Here is a 6,808-nt window from a genome sequence, read left to right on the forward strand (position 1 = left end):
GTAAAAGGAGGTTGCTCTCCAAGGGGTTTCCAGTGCTGCTAAAACTTGGTACTTGTCTCAAACTTGTATCAAATGTGATACACGTGTAACTACACTTGTATCAAATTGCCTGGCGTGGCTTGTACTTAGGAGCATTTTTGTCGAAGGCTGGCCATGATCAACTGCAATCACAAAGTTACCTTTTTCACAGGAGGAGAACCCAAAAATTTCTGGTTGTGGGGTTTAGCTTATCCCTCATTGTGGCAACCTCCCTGCAGGTTTTACGTGGCCGGAGTCATTTCCCCGTCTAGGCTTCTCCGATGTGGAGGGAGAGGCTTCAGCAGAGTCGGGCTGTTGATGTTCTCTGCTGCACCTTCCTCAGATTTCAGCACGTCTTTCTCAGTCAGTTCTCAATCCACCAGACTGAACACAAAGTCTTTCTCTGAAACGTGAAGGTAGCAGAAATTTTGTTCAAATTCCCACTTGCTGCTGATCTGGATGTTTGGGGGTGAATTCAGGAGTTCCCTTACCACGTTTTCAAAGGGCTTAAAGACACGAGAGAGACATTTTGTTTGCTTTCTGCCCGCCCCCAGCCGCCCAGAGCCCCAGTGGGAGAGCGCGTTTTTCCGCCCCGCACCAAACCGGAGAGCGCTGAGGTGTGAGTGACTGCTTTCTGTCTGCTGTCACCTGACTGCTCAGCGCAGCCACAGCTGGGCCCAGCGCACTTTGCTGGTCCCAATTCCTTCCACCTCGGCAACGCCACTCAGCTCAGGTCGATGAGAATTTCAGGGTTTGATGTGAATGTACAAGAGCGCGTGCTTCTCAGAAAGGGATGCAGGTGTGTATCTTTGTTACCTTGTTTACTTGCCCTTGCAAACCATTCTTGGATCTTGGTAAGGGAGTCTGTCTCCAAAAGTTGGCTGATTTTATCCAGCACCTAGAAGACATACGGGATAGTGACCATGAAAGAAGAGAAGCTGATTCGTGACAGCTTTTGCATGTGTTTCCATTTAGCCCTAGCTGTGTGAGTGTGGGCTTTATGGCCTAGCCCAAGGTGTCCCATCAGGTTTGCCACAGTGTGAGCAAAGGACGCCAGCCTGCAAAAGGTGATGTTGCATGAGCGCCGTGTACGCGGCACTTCAGAGACACCGCAAGGAAACGCTAAGAGTGTTTACTACGCGGAAAGCCCCTTGCATGTGTCATGCCAGATTGACAGGCTGCTTTTTAGAGAACAAGTTTCAGCTGTGTCGTTCCACCAGTGATTGCCCATAGCAACTTCCAGGTAGGGGAGAGCAACTAAGGAGTAAATGCTAAATACGAAAGCCAGTAGGCTCCCCACGGGGGGTGGTGGCGGTGGGAAATCTGGCCATTGAAGTCCCACACCATCCTCAAGAGAACTAAGAACGCATACCGTGATAGGAATCCATGTACTGTAGCCCTCGTGTCTTTACCTTTTTTTCCTGATCTGTGTCACCGAGGTCAGAACTCCCCTGGACGCGAGCACGGTCACGCGAGCTGACGGATGGGGAGGAACGCTGGGTGAGAGGCGTGTCCTGGAGTCCCACTCTGTGTGCAGGTTGTGGAGAGGCTTGGTATCGTTTCTGCAGAAGCTTTCCAAAAGAGAAAGCAACGTGTAAAGGAGTGGCTTGACTCCATTTCTGCAGCGCTTAAAGGCAGTGTGAAACGTAGGGCTAACACTAGTCCCCAGCAAGGGAGTGCAGCAGAAAACACATCTGAAACTGTCGCTCGCTTGGACAGGAACACCTGTAGGTTAACTGCTTTAGGTTAACTGTTACAGCTTCTACTACACATTGCCGAGATTGCAGTACATATCTACGGCAAATGCGTAACGCTGGAGGAGAATGAGAGTGATGCCGGGTAACTACTGGTGGAAGTCAGGTGAGGAAGCCATTAAGCCTGCAGCTTGGGGCTAAAGAGTTATGGCAGCAGGAATCCTTTACTGGAATTTATGAGCACAGCTGCAAAGTTGGATCTGAACCTCAGTGTGTTGCTTCTAGAGAACGGTGTCAGCCCAAGTAGAACTGCTGGCAGTAAGTAATCTAAAGAAGCTTTGTGTGTGAGGGGAGGAGGCTTTCTCCTGGGCTTGCTTGTTGTATAGTGCGATGTTTTTTCCCCAGCACTACCAAAGCAGAGTAGCGTTAAATATCTGAACACGATACGGTTATGGTTTAGCTGTCGTACTGCTTGACACCATTTCCCTTCCAAGCTCTCATGTTCTACACGTGGGATGCTGACATCCCTCTTTTTTGTTTTGTGCTGTCCTCCTTAGCAATCGGAGACCATCAATTCAGGTTACAGTGTTGAGAAGTGAGGGAGAGTGTGCTGCAATAAAGAGCAATGACTTCCCCCCCCCCTACCCACCCCCCCACCCCCTTACCTTTCCAGGCACAGTAGAGTTCTTCCCAAGCCTTTCGGGAACATCGGCACGTCCTTCTGGGTGTCCTCTTGGCAGGCTGCTGCTTACAGCACAGACCAGAGTGTTGTTTAATCCTGTGCAAGAAACCAAAGGGTACAGTCTTTCCTACAATAAACACGTGCAGTTAACTTGGCAGGTGATCTCCAAGGAGAGTCTGTGCTGGAAGGATGGAAAAGGGAGGTATCGGACCTGAAGTTTGTAGGCCCTGATACAGGGCTGATGGAACGGTGTGTAAACCCTGGGTAAACCTGGCATACTTGGGTAGGTGGCAGAGGGCCGTAAGCAGCCTGTTAGGGAGGACGGTGTGACCAGCCGCTACCTCAACAGTAATGGTGCTCCAGGTACGACCTGGAGAGTGGGCAGGTGGGGTGAAGCCCACTCCCTGAGCGGTGCCAATCAGGAGAAAAGTGTCGTTTGTCCGTGTGTCTTCAGAAGAGGCTTGTGGTTTTCAATGAGAGCCGCGGCATTTAATGAAGGATTGGAACCCTCCTTTCTTAGCCAGGCTCAAAGGGATTTCTTAACGAGCCGCTGTTTTTCTGGTGGAATACCAGTCCAACTGGGTTTCACATGGCAAAGCAGCAGTGCTGCGAAGTAGCTGGTGGAGGATTTTCAGCACCTTGATTCTGTTCACATACTAAGCCGAAAGCAGTGACAGCCGAAACAGTTACTTGTTGTCTTGGTGCAAGAGTAGTAGTTGCACCTTGTAAAGAGTTTAGTGCGGCTAAGCTGAGGTTATTGCTTGCTGAGGACAGGTAAGGCTGCTCAGTCGATTGAAATGAAGGCAGCAGCTTTCTCTGTGGAAATGCTCCTCTTAGAAATGGGAAACGGCAGCAGTGGGTATTTTGGAACAAAATGGTGGTTACGCTCACATTTCTCTCTGTGCGTGCCAGGGCAGTTGTCCTGGCTCTCTGTGTGGTCTCTCGGGAAGTCTTACCTGGTATGTGGCGGACCATCCGAGGATGGGGGATGTTCCTGGAGTGATGGTAGTAGTTTTCGCCTGAGCAGCTAAGCTGCGAGTCACGCCAGTTGTTCTTCCCCATGTCGTGGCTCAAGTGAGGTTCACACGTTGACTCAGAATCGGTCTTTGTTGTGTGAACTTGCTGGCCCTCGTGTGCAGCGTCTTTGTTCAGGGCAGGCTGGCTCTTCCGCCGGTGGGCTGAGGCCAAACGCTGGGGGTGAAGTGGAGAACAAGTGAGAACAGCAAAGGAGACGTCCAGGCCTTCTTGGTTTCTGCCTTTCCTAAGGGTTGTGCGCGCAGGGAGGCAGCCCCCTGTCTCTTAATAGTTGCTATCTGTTGTAGAGTTTGGATTGCGAGGTTGAATAACAGACTAGTAGCTGTTATTACCGTTATCCTGTGGGGTTTTTTTTCCCTTTCCGGTAGTAGCAGTCCCTAATGTTCCCAGTCGTCTTTGCCTCTGGCACTTGCCTGGCACACTCGGTACTGTAACGTCTAAGACTGGGAACATCCCAAGACAGTTGGTTTGTTGAAGGCACCTGGCAAATGTCACACGTGGGGGATGAGCTAATCTGATCTCTTCTGTGATGATCCAGGCTCTAGTTCAACAAATACTCGCTGAGGCACCTGGCTTGGGTGCAAGCGCATCCCCAGTGGAGTGATGGATCTTAGCGTACGGGGGGAGTGGCCCGTGAGCCAGCGAAACCCCCTGGGAGGGCAGAGACCTTCCAGGAGCCAGCAGCTCCCACGAGAGCAGCTGAAGAGGTGTGGGCAGGGCCAGGGGTCCTGGAAGCTGCTCCTCACTCCCACAACATTCAGCCCTGGGGAGCGCTGCGACCGGGGCGGGCAAACAGGAGGCTTTGCAGGGTGGCCGTTTGGGTGGGAGGGCACCTCTTTCAGGGGGAGACATTGCGCTGGCCAAAGGTGAGAGACTTGAGGTACACACAAGCCAGCAACTGGGCATTGTTCTGTGGTCATCTGCACAGGTCAAGGACCATGCAGTGGTGGAGCTAAAGATCCTTAGGGCAGCGAGGAGGGTGCACAGCAAGCTCGCCCCCCTGGGATAGCTAACTGAAGTTTTCATGTGAGAGGGTTCTCTTCTTCACTAAAAACTTTCATGGATTTTCTTTGGGAATTGAAACTGTCTTGTGAAAGAGAAGTCTAGAATCTCACTAGTTATTTAGCAACCTCTTTGTATGATATACAATAATTCCTGGTACAATATGTTTGGGGGATTTTAGGGGTGTTATTCTACCCAAATAGCAACTTACGACATGCCTAATATTGAGATTGGTAAAATTAAATGACAACCAAGGATGTTTGGGTTTTACCCAGTATGGTGCACCAGAATGGTGCTACCAGCCGGCACTGTCATTTTTATATTGTAGATAAAATGACACCCCAAACGTTGATTATCATTGCAGCATGCCATAGCATAGCAGTCCACGAGCTTGTGGCCTTGAGGCACAACAATTTCAGGACATTGCACCTGCGGGTGACTGCTACTCATGTAACTTGTTGTTGGTTTTGTGGGTTTTGCAAGCCATCTTGGGCACAAGAGGAAGATAAAAACTGTGTCTCTGAGGTCAACAATAAATCAGATTTAGAGTTTCTCGTTGTGCTTTTAAGGCCTTTTGCAGAGGCATGGGGCACGCTCTCTGTCTTTGTGTCCTCACCAGGAGTGGGACTAGTGTCCGTAAGAGCTGGAGAAAAGGAGAAAATGGAAGAAGCACGGGCAGATGTTTTTTATGCTTGGAGGGCAAAAAGAGGGGCACGTGTGTCGTGTGTGTCTCTTTGTCGTTACAGGTAATGTTTGGGTAACGTAGAGTCTGCGATGCTGTTGAACATTGTCAAGAGAAGGCGTCTGATAGCAGAAGCTCTAAGAAAGGGTTCAGGTAGCTGCTGGCTCCTGATGCCTAGGATGCCTATGGAGAGGTACTACTGCTGGTGCTACAAGATGATGACCTATCTAGAAGGAGAAAGGAAACGTGGATGGAGTCGGGTGAAGGGCAGTAGTGTTAGTTGCCAAAGTTGTGTGATCTGTGAGGTTTGGATACCGTAGGGTTCCCTCGTTCAGCTCAGCCTGTTGACTTCAGTGGAAGGTGAAAGGATGAGTATTATTAAGGCATCCGATTCTGCCAGTACTTCTGGCATTTTGCCTTGACACGCTTTCCTTTCCCCACAGGTGATCCCTGTTTTTTTCACTAGAGTGCTATAAAAATATTAAGGTGCTTTTTTCTCTTTTAAAAGGAGTAGCTCTTTTGGGTGTGTATTTTGTTGCCTTAAGAAAAGCATTTGCCAAGAGTTAGTTGGCGTTGAAACTGAACAAAGAAGCCATCTACTGTAGCACTCCTGATTTACCTTAATTTCCCGATCCACATCGCAGAGGTCAGAACTCCCCTGGACGCGAGCACGGTCGCGCGAGCTGACGGATGGGGAGGAACGCTGGGTGAGAGGCGTGTCCTGGAGTCCCACTCTGTGTGCAGGTTGTGCAGAGGCTTGGAATTGTTTCTGCAGAAGCTTTTCCAAAAGAGAAAGCAACGTGTAAAGGAGTGGCTTGACTCCATTTCTGCAGCGCTTAAAGGCAGTGTGAAACGTAGGGCTAACACTAGTCCCCAGCAAGGGAGTGCAGCAGAAAACACATCTGAAACTGTCGCTCGCTTGGACAGGAACACCTGTAGGTTAACTGCATTAGGTTAACTGTTACAGCTTCTACTACACATTGCCGAGATTGCAGTACATATCTACGGCAAATGCGTAACGCTGGAGGAGAATGAGAGTGATGCCGGGTAACTACTGGTGGAAGTCAGGTGAGGAAGCCATTAAGCCTGCAGCTTGGGGCTAAAGAGTTATGGCAGCAGGAATCCTTTACTGGAATTTATGAGCACAGCTGCAAAGTTGGATCTGAACCTCAGTGTGTTGCTTCTAGAGAACGGTGTCAGCCCAAGTAGAACTGCTGGCAGTAAGTAATCTAAAGAAGCGTTGTGTGTGAGGGGAGGAGGCTTTCTCCTGGGCTTGCTTGTTGTATAGCATGATGTTTTCTCCCCGGCACTACCAAAGCAGAGTAGCGTTAAATATCTGAACACGATACGGTTATGGTTTAGCTGTCGTACTGCTTGACACCATTTCCCTTCCAAGCTCTCATATTCTACATGTGGGATGCTGACATCCCTCTTTTTTGTTTTGCGCTGTCCTCCTTAGCAATCGGAGACCATCAATTCAGGTTACAGTGTTGAGAAGTGAGGGAGAATGTGCCGCAGTAAAGAGCCAGTCTTTTCCTTCCCATTACCTTTCCAGGCACAGTAGAGTTCTTCCCAAGCCTTTCGGGAACATCGGCACGTCCTTCTGGGTGTCCTCTTGGCAGGCTGCTGCTTACAGCACAGACCAGAGTGTTGTTTAATCCTGTGCAAGAAACCAAAGGATACAGTCTTTCCTAC

General features: G+C 49.8%; 1 long non-coding RNA gene across 1 annotated transcript; it reads right to left on the reverse strand.

The window, feature by feature from the left end:
- Positions 1-307: 307 nt before the first annotated feature.
- On the reverse strand, positions 308-1,548 carry LOC129783904 (uncharacterized). Its single transcript, XR_008745993.1, has 3 exons — positions 1,431-1,548; positions 835-916; positions 308-421 (listed from the first exon to the last, which is right to left on the reverse strand). It is a non-coding gene; the product is annotated as an uncharacterized LOC129783904 (long non-coding RNA).
- Between the last annotated feature and the right edge of the window lie 5,260 nt (positions 1,549-6,808).

Source organism: Falco peregrinus, chromosome 2, assembly GCF_023634155.1.
Source record: "Falco peregrinus isolate bFalPer1 chromosome 2, bFalPer1.pri, whole genome shotgun sequence".
In the NCBI taxonomy this organism is placed as follows: Eukaryota; Metazoa; Chordata; class Aves; order Falconiformes; family Falconidae; genus Falco; species Falco peregrinus.